Source organism: Dendrobates tinctorius, unplaced genomic scaffold (assembly GCF_039654945.1).
Source record: "Dendrobates tinctorius isolate UK_male_01 unplaced genomic scaffold, ASM3965494v1 ptg000151l, whole genome shotgun sequence".
NCBI classification, from domain to species: Eukaryota; Metazoa; Chordata; class Amphibia; order Anura; family Dendrobatidae; genus Dendrobates; species Dendrobates tinctorius.
The window spans coordinates 1,057,297-1,069,465 of record NW_027361818.1 but is presented as its reverse complement, the minus strand read 5'-3'; the positions used below and the strand labels follow the sequence as shown (position 1 = coordinate 1,069,465).

The following is a 12,169-nucleotide window of genomic DNA, read 5'->3' as shown; positions in this document are numbered from 1 at the left end:
ACCCTTTTTCCCTTTCCCTTTCTTTCTCCCTTTTCTCCCCTACCTATTTTTCCCTCATTTTTTCCTTCCTTCTCGCCTGAAACCAACCCTTGCTTAACATTTCGCTAACTGTACCTGAGAATTGGGGTTGGTTTTAATGGTGATGTGTAAAATTCCAAAATAAAGAATTTACAAAAAAAGAAAACATAGTAAAAGCTGGGAAAAATAAAACAATGCAGATTAATTCCCTGACAGTGTGCGGAAACCAAAGACAATTTTAACCATTAGAAACACGTGTTCAACAAAATCTCTGCGTTTCTCAATATACAATCCATTCATCTCCTTCTACTCTTTAATCTCAGACCACTCCTTTCTCTTCAGTAAGTCAGTCAAGTTCTCTTGCTCATGGCTGTATCCTACAATAGATATTCATGCGAATTTAGGACAAAATCTTTTCACAGGCTGTTCTCTGTTTTCACGTGGCTAACACATCTGATAAAGTGAGCCTATAATTGGCTGTGATGGCCGCAAATCCCCGCACAGGTTCAAATCCTGTTCACAGCGCAGTGTTTTACTTGGTCAAAACTTTGGACCTTCTCGAAAAGAGTAAAATAATATATACAGTATATTATTAAAACGGGCCAAGTGATATGAAAATGGGACAACTTAACATGTTTGACTCGAAATCTGCCTCAAGAATGAGATTTAGCAGTATGAAAACTCCAAGAAATATTACTCGATGTTTCCCATGATATTGATGACATCATTTGCAGATAATAGAAATCTATGTATTGGTTGCTGGAAATCCTCTACACCAAATTTCTTTCAGCAATAAAAAGTCAATGAAAGTATTTAAACTGGTTCCAAAAAGACAACTGAGAACCATCAGCAATGCCATATATTTTGATGGCTGCATTTTTAAGACGATGGACTTGAAATCTTCATGTTGGATGAAATCGTGTTCACAGTTTATTGTTTTACCTTTGAAAAGATTGGATTTTGCACATGAAAGATTAGTAAAAGGAAAATATAGTAAAAGCTGGGAATAATAAAACAATACAGATTAATTCCCTGACAGTGTGCGGAAACCAAAGACAATTTTAACCATGAGAAACACGTGGTCAACAAAATCTCTGCATTTCTCAATATACAATCCACTCATCTCCTTCTACTCTTTAATCTCAGACCACTCCTTTCTATTCAGTAAGTCAGTCAAGTTCTCTTGCTCATGGCTGTATCCTACAATAGATATTCATGCGAATTTAGGCCAAAATCTTTTCACAGGCTGTTCTCTGTGTTCACATGGCAAACACATCTGATAAGGTGAGCCTATAATTGGCTGTGATGGCCGCAAATCCCCACACAGGTTCAAATCCTGTTCACAGTGCAGTGTTTTACTTGGTCAAAACTTTGGACCTTCTCGAAAAGAGTAAAATAATATATACAGTATATTATTAAAATGGGCCAAGACATATGAAAATGGGACAATTAAATATATTTGAGTCGAAATCTGTCTCAAGAATGAAATTAACAAGTATGAAAACTTAAAGAAATATTACTAGATGTTTCCCATGATATTGATGACATCATTTGCAGATAATAGAAATCTATGTATTGATAGCTGGAAATCCTCTACACCAAATTTCTTTCAGCAATAAAATGTAAATTAAAGTATTTAAACTGGTTCCAAAAAGACAACTGAGAACCATCAGCAATGCCATATATTTTGATGGCTGCATTTTTAAGACGATGGACTTGAAATCTTCATGTTGGATGAAATCATGTTCAGTTTATTGTATTAGTTTTGAAAAGATTGGATTTTGCTTATGAAAGATTAGTGAAAAGAAAATATAGTAAAAGTTGGGAATAATAAAAAAATGCAGATTAATTCCCTGGCAGTGCGCGGTGTCCAACCACAATTTTAAGCATGAGAAACATGTGGTCAACAAAATCACTGCGTTTCTTAATATACAATCCATTTATCTCCTTCTACTCTTTGATCTCAGACCACTTCTTTCTCTTCAGTAAGTCAGTCTAGTTTTCATGCTCATGGCTTTGTAGTTCAGTAGAGATTCAGGTGAACTTAGACCAAAATCTTCTCACAGGCTCTCCCTCTGTCCTCACATGGCAAAAACATCTAATGAATTCTTCAACAGTTGGCTGTGATGGTCGAGTGTTTAAGGCGTTCGACTCGAAATCCAATGGGGTATCCCTGCACAGGTTCAAATCCTGTTCACAGCGTAGTGTTTTACTTGGTCAAAACTTTGGACCTTCTCGAAAAGAGTAAAATAATATATACAGTATATTATTAAAACGGGCCAAGTGATATGAAAATGGGACAACTTAACATGTTTGACTCGAAATCTGCCTCAAGAATGAGATTTAGCAGTATGAAAACTCCAAGAAATATTACTCGATGTTTCCCATGATATTGATGACATCATTTGCAGATAATAGAAATCTATGTATTGGTTGCTGGAAATCCTCTACACCAAATTTCTTTCAGCAATAAAAAGTCAATGAAAGTATTTAAACTGGTTCCAAAAAGACAACTGAGAACCATCAGCAATGCCATATATTTTGATGGCTGCATTTTTAAGACGATGGACTTGAAATCTTCATGTTGGATGAAATCGTGTTCACAGTTTATTGTTTTACCTTTGCAAAGATTGGATTTTGCACATGAAAGATTAGTGAAAAGAAAATATAGTAGACGCTGGGAATAATAAAACAATGCAGATTAATTCCCTGACAGTGTGTGGAAACCAAAGACAATTTTAACCATGAGAAACATGTGGTCAACAAAATCTCTGCGTTTCTCAATATACAATCCATTCATCTCCTTCTACTCTTTGATCTCAGACCACTCCTTTCTCTTCAGTAAGTCAGTCAAGTTCTCTTGCTCATGGCTGTATCCTACAATAGATATTCAAGCGAACTTAGGCCAAAATCTTCTCACAGGCTGTTCTCTGTGTTCACATGGCAAACACATCTGATAAAGTGAGCCTATAATAGGCTGTGATGGCTGCAAATCCACACACAGGTTCAAATCCTCATCACAGTGCAATGTTTTACTTGGTCAAAACTTTGGACCTTCTCGAAAAGAGTAAAATAATATATACAGTATATTATTAAAATGGGCCAAGACATATGAAAATGGGACAACTAAATATGTTTGAGTCGAAATCTGTCTCAAGAATGAAATTAACAAGTATGAAAACTTAAAGATATATTACTAGATGTTTTCCATGATATTGATGACATCATTTGCAGATAATAGAAATCTATGTATTGATAGCTGGAAATCCTCTACACCAAATATCTTTCAGCAATAAAATATCAATTAAAGTATTTAAACTGGTTCCAAAAAGACAACTGAGAACCATCAGCAATGCCATATATTTTGATGGCTGCATTTTTAAGACGATGGACTTGAAATCTTCATGTTGGATGAAATCATGTTCAGTTTATTGTATTAGTTTTGAAAAGATTGGATTTTGCTTATCACAGATTAGTGAAAAGAAAATATAGTAAAAGTTGGGAATAATAAAAAAATGCAGATTAATTCCCTGGCAGTGCGCGGTGTCCAACCACAATTTTAACCATGAGAAACATGTGGTCAACAAAATCACTGCGTTTCTTAATATACAATCCATTTATCTCCTTCTACTCTTTGATCTCAGACCACTTCTTTCTCTTCAGTAAGTCAGTCTAGTTTTCATGCTCATGGCTTTGTAGTTCAGTAGAGATTCAGGTGAACTTAGACCAAAATCTTCTCACAGGCTCTCCCTCTGTGCTCACATGGCAAAAACATCTGATAGTTTATTCAACAGTTGGCTGTGATGGCCGTGTGGTTAAGGTGTTGGACTTGAAATCCAATGGGGTATCCCCGCACAGGTTCAAATCCTGTCCACAGTGCAGGGTTTTACTAGGTCAAAACTTTGGACCTTCTCGAAAAGAGTAAAATAATATATACAGTATATTATTAAAACGGGCCAAGTGATATGAAAATGGGACAACTTAACATGTTTGACTCAAAATCTGCGTCAAGAATGAGATTTAGCAGTATGAAAACTCCAAGAAATATTACTCGATCCTCTACACCAAATTTCTTTCAGCAATAAAAAGTCAATGAAAGTATTTAAACTGGTTCCAAAAAGACAACTGATAACCATCAGCAATGCCATATATTTTGATGGTTGCACTTTTAAGACGATGGACTTGAAATCTTCATGTTGGATGAAATCGTGTTCACAGTTTATTGTTTTACCTTTGAAAAGATTGGATTATGCACATGAAAGATTAGTGAAAAGAAAATATAGTAAAAGCTGGGAATAATAAAACAATACAGATTAATTCCGTGACAGTGTGCGGAAACCAAAGACAATTTTAACCATGAGAAACACGTGGTCAACAAAATCTCTGCGTTTCTCAATATACAATCCACTCATCTCCTTCTACTCTTTAATCTCAGACCACTCCTTTCTATTCAGTAAGTCAGTCAAGTTCTCTTGCTCATGGCTGTATCCTACAATAGATATTCATGCGAATTTAGGCCAAAATCTTTTCACAGGCTGTTCTCTGTGTTCACATGGCAAACACATCTGATAAGGTGAGCCTATAATTGGCTGTGATGGCCGTAAATCCCCACACAGGTTCAAATCCTGTTCACAGTGCAGTGTTTTACTTGTTCAAAACTTTGGACCTTCTCGAAAAGAGTAAAATAATATATACAGTATATTATTAAAATGGGCCAAGACATATGAAAATGGGACAATTAAATATATTTGAGTCGAAATCTGTCTCAAGAATGAAATTAACAAGTATGAAAACTTAAAGAAATATTACTAGATGTTTCCCATGATATTGATGACATCATTTGCAGATAATAGAAATCTATGTATTGATAGCTGGAAATCCTCTACACCAAATATCTTTCAGCAATAAAATGTCAATTAAAGTATTTAAACTGGTTCCAAAAAGACAACTGAGAACCATCAGCAATGCCATATATTTTGATGGCTGCATTTTTAAGACGATGGACTTGAAATCTTCATGTTGGATGAAATCATGTTCAGTTTATTGTATTAGTTTTGCAAAGATTGGATTTTGCTTATGAAAGATTAGTGAAAAGAAAATATAGTAAAAGTAGGGAATAATAAAAAAAAGCATATTAATTCCCTGGCAGTGCGCGGTGTCCAACCACAATTTTAAGCATGAGAAACATGTGGTCAACAAAATCACTATTTTGATGGCTGCATTTTTAAGACGATGGACTTGAAATCTTCATGTTGGATGAAATCGTGTTCACAGTTTATTGTTTTACCTTTGAAAAGATTGGATTTTGCACATGAAAGATTAGTGAAAAGAAAATATAGTAGACGCTGGGAATAATAAAACAATGCAGATTAATTCCCTGACAGTGTGTGGAAACCAAAGACAATTTTAACCATGAGAAACATGTGGTCAACAAAATCTCTGCATTTCTCAATATACAATCCATTCATCTCCTTCTACTCTTTGATCTCAGACCACTCGTTTCTCTTCAGTAAGTCAGTCAAGTTCTCTTGCTCATGGCTGTATCCTAAATAGATATTCATGCGAACTTAGGCCAAAATCTTCTCACAGGCTGTTCTCTGTGTTCACATGGCAAACACATCTGATAAAGTGAGCCTATAATTGGCTGTGATGGCCGCAAATCCCCACACATGTTCAAATCCTGATCACAGTGCAATAATTTACTTGGTCAAAACTTTGGACCTTCTCGAAAAGAGTAAAATAATATATACAGTATATTATTAAAATGGGACAAGACATATGAAAATGGGACAACTAAATATGTTTGAGTCGAAATCTGTCTCAAGAATGAAATTAACAAGTATGAAAACTTAAAGAAATATTACTAGATGTTTCCCATGATATTGATGACATCATTTGCAGATAATAGAAATCTATGTATTGATAGCTGGAAATCCTCTACAACAAATATCTTTCAGCAATAAAATGTCAATTAAAGTATTTAAACTGGTTCCAAAAAGACAACTGAGAACCATCAGCAATGCCATATATTTTGATGGCTGCATTTTTAAGACGATGGACTTGAAATCTTCATGTTGGATGAAATCATGTTCAGTTTATTGTATTAGTTTTGAAAAGATTGGATTTTGCTTATCAAAGATTAGTGAAAAGAAAATATAGTAAAAGTTGGGAATAATAAAAAAAATGCAGATTAATTCCCTGGCAGTGCGCGGTGTCCAACCACAATTTTAACCATGAGAAACATGTGGTCAACAAAATCACTGCGTTTCTTATTATACAATCCATTTATCTCCTTCTACTCTTTGATCTCAGACCACTTCTTTCTCTTCAGTAAGTCAGTCTAGTTTTCATGCTCATGGCTTTGTAGTTCAGTAGACATTCAGGTGAACTTAGACCAAAATCTTCTCACAGGCTCTCCCTCTGTGCTCACATGGCAAAAACATCTGATAGATTATGCAACAGTTGGCTGTGATGGCCGAGTTGTTAAGGTGTTGGACTTGAAATCCAATGGGGAATCCCCGCACAGGTTCAAATCCTGTTCACAGCACAGTGTTTTACTTGGTCAAAACTTTGGACCTTCTCTAAAAGAGTAAAATAATATATACAGTATATTATTAAAACGGGCCAAGTGATATGAAAATGAGACAACTTAACATGTTTGACTCGAAATCTGCCTCAAGAATGAGATTTAGCAGTATGAAAACTCCAAGAAATATCACTCGATGTCTCCCATGATATTGATGACATCATTTGCAGATAATAGAAATCTATGTATTGGTTGCTGGAAATCCTCTACACCAAATTTCTTTCAGCAATAAAAAGTCAATGAAAGTATTTAAACTGGTTCCAAAAAGACAACTGAGAACCATCAGCAATGCCATATATTTTGATGGCTGCATTTTTAAGACGATGGACATGAAATCTTCATGTTGAATGAAATCGTGTTCACAGTTTATTGTTTTACCTTTGAAAAGATTGGATTTTGCACATGAAAGATTAGTGAAAAGAAAATATAGTAAAAGCTGGGAATAATAAAACAATACAGATTAATTCCCTGACAGTGTGCGGAAACCAAAGACAATTTTAACCATGAGAAACACGTGGTCAACAAAATCTCTGCGTTTCTCAATATACAATCCACTCATCTCCTTCTACTCTTTAATCTCAGACCACTCCTTTCTATTCAGTAAGTCAGTCAAGTTCTCTTGCTCATGGCTGTATCCTACAATAGATATTCATGCGAATTTAGGCCAAAATCTTTTCACAGGCTGTTCTCTGTGTTCACATGGCAAACACATCTGATAAGGTGAGCCTATAATTGGCTGTGATGGCCGCAAATCCCCACACAGGTTCAAATCCTGTTCACAGTGCAGTGTTTTACTTGGTCAAAACTTTGGACCTTCTCGAAAAGAGTAAAATAATATATACAGTATATTATTAAAATGGGCCAAGACATATGAAAATGGGACAATTAAATATATTTGAGTCGAAATCTGTCTCAAGAATGAAATTAACAAGTATGAAAACTTAAAGAAATATTACTAGATGTTTCCCATGATATTGATGACATCATTTGCAGATAATAGAAATCTATGTATTGATAGCTGGAAATCCTCTACACCAAATTTCTTTCAGCAATAAAATGTCAATTAAAGTATTTAAACTGGTTCCAAAAAGACAACTGAGAACCATCAGCAATGCCATATATTTTGATGGCTGCATTTTTAAGACGATGGACTTGAATCTTGATGTTGGATGAAATCATGTTCAGTTTATTGTATCAGTTTTGAAAAGATTGCATTTTGCTTATGAAAGATTAGTGAAAAGAAAATATAGTAAAAGTTGGGAATAATAAAAAAATGCAGATTAATTCCCTGGCAGTGCGCGGTGTCCAACCACAATTTTAAGCATGAGAAACATGTGGTCAACAAAATCACTATTTTGATGGCTGCATTTTTAAGACGATGGACTTGAAATCTTCATGTTGGATGAAATCGTGTTCACAGTTTATTGTTTTACCTTTGAAAAGATTGGATTTTGCACATGAAAGATTAGTGAAAAGAAAATATAGTAGACGCTGGGAATAATAAAACAATGCAGATTAATTCCCTGACAGTGTGTGGAAACCAAAGACAATTTTAACCATGAGAAACATGTGGTCAACAAAATCTCTGCGTTTCTCAATATACAATCCATTCATCTCCTTCTACTCTTTGATCTCAGACCACTCCTTTCTCTTCTTTAAGTCAGTCAAGTTCTCTTGCTCATGGCTGTATCCTAAATAGATATTCATGCGAACTTAGGCCAAAATCTTCTCACAGGCTGTTGTATGTGTTCACATGGCAAACACATCTGATAAAGTGAGCCTATAATTGGCTGTGATGGCCGCAAATCCCCACACACGTTCAAATCCTGATCAAAGTGCAATGTTTTACTTGGTCAAAACTTTGGACCTTCTCGAAAAGAGTAAAATAATATATACAGTATATTATTAAAATGGGCCAAGACATATGAAAATGGGACAACTAAATATGTTTGAGTCGAAATCTGTCTCAAGAATGAAATTAACAAGTATGAAAACTTAAAGAAATATTACTAGATGTTTCCCATGATATTGATGACATCATTTGCAGATAATAGAAATCTATGTATTGATAGCTGGAAATCCTCTACACCAAATATCTTTCAGCAATAAAATGTCAATTAAAGTATTTAAACTGGTTCCAAAAAGACAACTGAGAACCATCAGCAATGCCATATATTTTGATGGCTGCATTTTTAAGACGATGAACTTGAAATCTTCATGTTGGATGAAATCATGTTCAGTTTATTGTATTAGTTTTGAAAAGATTGGATTTTGCTTATGAAAGATTAGTGAAAAGAAAATATAGTAAAAGTAGGGAATAATAAAAAAAAGCAGATTAATTCCCTGGCAGTGCGCGGTGTCCAACCACAATTTTAAGCATTAGAAACATGTGGTCAACAAAATCACTATTTTGATGGCTGCATTTTTAAGACGATGGACTTGAAATCTTCATGTTGGATGAAATCGTGTTCACAGTTTATTGTTTTACCTTTGAAAAGATTGGATTTTGCACATGAAAGATTAGTGAAAAGAAAATATAGTAGACGCTGGGAATAATAAAACAATGCAGATTAATTCCCTGACAGTGTGTGGAAACCAAAGACAATTTTAACCATGAGAAACATGTGGTCAACAAAATCTCTGCATTTCTCAATATACAATCCATTCATCTCCTTCTACTCTTTGATCTCAGACCACTCGTTTCTCTTCAGTAAGTCAGTCAAGTTCTCTTGCTCATGGCTGTATCCTAAATAGATATTCATGTGAACTTAGGCCAAAATCTTCTCACAGGCTGTTCTCTGTGTTCACATGGCAAACACATCTGATAAAGTGAGCCTATAATTGGCTGTGATGGCCGCAAATCCCCACACATGTTCAAATCCTGATCACAGTGCAATGATTTACTTGGTCAAAACTTTGGACCTTCTCGAAAAGAGTAAAATAATATATACAGTATATTATTAAAACGGGCCAAGTGATATGAAAATGGGACAACTTAACATGTTTGACTCGAAACCTGCCTCAAGAATGAGATTTAGCAGTATGAAAACGCCAAGAAATATTACTCGATGTTTCCCATGATATTGATGACATCATTTGCAGATAATAGAAATCTATGTATTGGTTGCTGGAAATCCTCTACACCAAATTTCTTTCAGCAATAAAAAGTCAATGAAAGTATTTAAACTGGTTCCAAAAAGACAACTGAGAACCATCAGCAATGCCATATATTTTGATGGCTGCATTTTTAAGACGATGGACTTGAAATCTTCATGTTGGATGAAATCGTGTTCACAGTTTATTGTTTTACCTTTGAAAAGATTGGATTTTGCACATGAAAGATTAGTGAAAAGAAAATATAGTAAAAGCTGGGAATAATAAAACAATACAGATTAATTCCCTGACAGTGTGCGGAAACCAAAGACAATTTTAACCATGAGAAACACGTGGTCAACAAAATCTCTGCGTTTCTCAATATACAATCCATTCATCTCATTCTACTCTTTAATCACAGACCACTCCTTTCTATTCAGTAAGTCAGTCAAGTTCTCTTGCTCATGGCTGTATCCTACAATAGATATTCATGCGAATTTAGGCCAAAATCTTTTAACAGGCTGTTCTCTGTGTTCACATGGCAAACACATCTGATAAGGTGAGCCTATAATTGGCTGTGATGGCCGCAAATCCCCACACAGGTTCAAATCCTGTTCACAGTGCAGTATTTTACTTGGTCAAATCTTTGGACCTTCTCGAAAAGAGTAAAATAATATATACAGTATATTATTAAAATGGGCCAAGACATATGAAAATGGGACAACTAAATATATTTGAGTCGAAATCTGTCTCAAGAATGAAATTAACAAGTATGAAAACTTAAAGAAATATTACTAGATGTTTCCCATGATATTGATGACATCATTTGCAGATAATAGAAATCTATGTATTGATAGCTGAAATCCTCTACACCAAATTTCTTTCAGCAATAAAATGTCAATTAAAGTATTTAAACTGGTTCCAAAAAGACAGCTGAGAACCATCAGCAATGCCATATATTTTGATGGCTGCATTTTTAAGACGATGGACTTGAAATCTTCATGTTGGATGAAATCATGTTCAGTTTATTGTATTAGTTTTGAAAAGATTGGATTTTGCTTATGAAAGATTAGTGAAAAGAAAATATAGTAAAAGTTGGGAATAATAAAAAAAATGCAGATTAATTCCCTGGCAGTGCGCGGTGTCCAACCACAATTTTAAGCATGAGAAACATGTGGTCAACAAAATCACTGCGTTTCTTAATATACAATCCATTTATCTCTTTCTACTCTTTGATCTCAGACCACTTCTTTCTCTTCAGTAAGTCAGTCTAGTTTTCATGCTCATGGCTGTATCCTACAATAGATATTCATGCGAATTTAGGCCAAAATCTTTTCACAGGCTGTTCTCTGTGTTCACATGGCAAACACATCTGATAAGGTGAGCCTATAATTGGCTGTGATGGCCGCAAATCCCCACACAGGTTCAAATCCAGTTCACAGTGCAGTATTTTACTTGGTCAAAACTTTGGACCTTCTCGAAAAGAGTAAAATAATATATACAGTATATTATTAAAATAGGCCAAGACATATGAAAATGGGACAACTAAATATATTTGAGTCGAAATCTGTCTCAAGAATGAAATCAACAAGTATGAAAACTTAAAGAAATATTACTAGATGTTTCCCATGATATTGATGACATCATTTGCAGATAATAGAAATCTATGTATTGGTTGCTGGAAATCCTCTACACCAAATTTCTTTCAGCAATAAAATGTCAATTAAAGTATTTAAACTGGTTCCAAAATGACAACTGAGAACCATCAGCAATGCCATATATTTTGATGGCTGCATTTTTAAGACGATGGACTTGAAATCTTCATGTTGGATGAAATCATGTTCAGTTTATTGTATTAGTTTTGAAAAGATTGGATTTTGCTTATGAAAGATTAGTGAAAAGAAAATATAGTAAAAGTTGGGAATAATAAAAAAAATGCAGATTAATTCCCTGGCAGTGCGCGGTGTCCAACCACAATTTTAAGCATGAGAAACATGTGGTCAACAAAATCACTGCGTTTCTTAATATACAATCCATTTATCTCCTTCTACTCTTTGATCTCAGACCACTTCTTTCTCTTCAGTTAGTCAGTCTAGTTTTCATGCTCATGGCTTTGTAGTTCAGTAGAGATTCAGGTGAACTTAGACCAAAATCTTCTCACAGGCTCACCCTCTGTGCTCACATGGTAAAAACATCTGATTGATTATTCAACAGTTGGCTGTGATGGCCGAGTGGTTAAGGCGTTGGACTTGAAATCTAATGGGGTATACCCGCACAAGTTCAAATCCTGTTCACAGCGCAGTGTTTTACTTGGTCAAAACTTTGGACCTTCTCGAAAAGAGTAAGATAATATATACAGTATATTATTAAAAAGGGCCAAGTGATATGAAAATGGGACAACTTAACATGTTTGACTCGAAATCTGCCTCAAGAATGAGATTTAGCATTATGAAAACTCCAAGAAGTATTACT

The 12,169-nt window shown here is 34.8% G+C and overlaps 4 non-coding genes across 4 annotated transcripts; all 4 read left to right on the top strand.

The window, feature by feature from the left end:
* The first annotated feature begins 2,138 nt into the window (after positions 1-2,138).
* Positions 2,139-2,220, top strand: TRNAS-CGA (transfer RNA serine (anticodon CGA)). Its single transcript has one exon. It is a non-coding gene; the product is annotated as a tRNA-Ser (tRNA).
* Positions 2,221-3,815: 1,595 nt separating this feature from the next.
* Positions 3,816-3,897, top strand: TRNAS-UGA (transfer RNA serine (anticodon UGA)). Its single transcript has one exon. It is a non-coding gene; the product is annotated as a tRNA-Ser (tRNA).
* A 2,586-nt stretch (positions 3,898-6,483) lies between these two features.
* Positions 6,484-6,565, top strand: TRNAS-UGA (transfer RNA serine (anticodon UGA)). The gene has a single exon. It is a non-coding gene; the product is annotated as a tRNA-Ser (tRNA).
* A 5,349-nt stretch (positions 6,566-11,914) lies between these two features.
* Positions 11,915-11,996, top strand: TRNAS-UGA (transfer RNA serine (anticodon UGA)). Its single transcript has one exon. It is a non-coding gene; the product is annotated as a tRNA-Ser (tRNA).
* Positions 11,997-12,169: the final 173 nt, after the last annotated feature.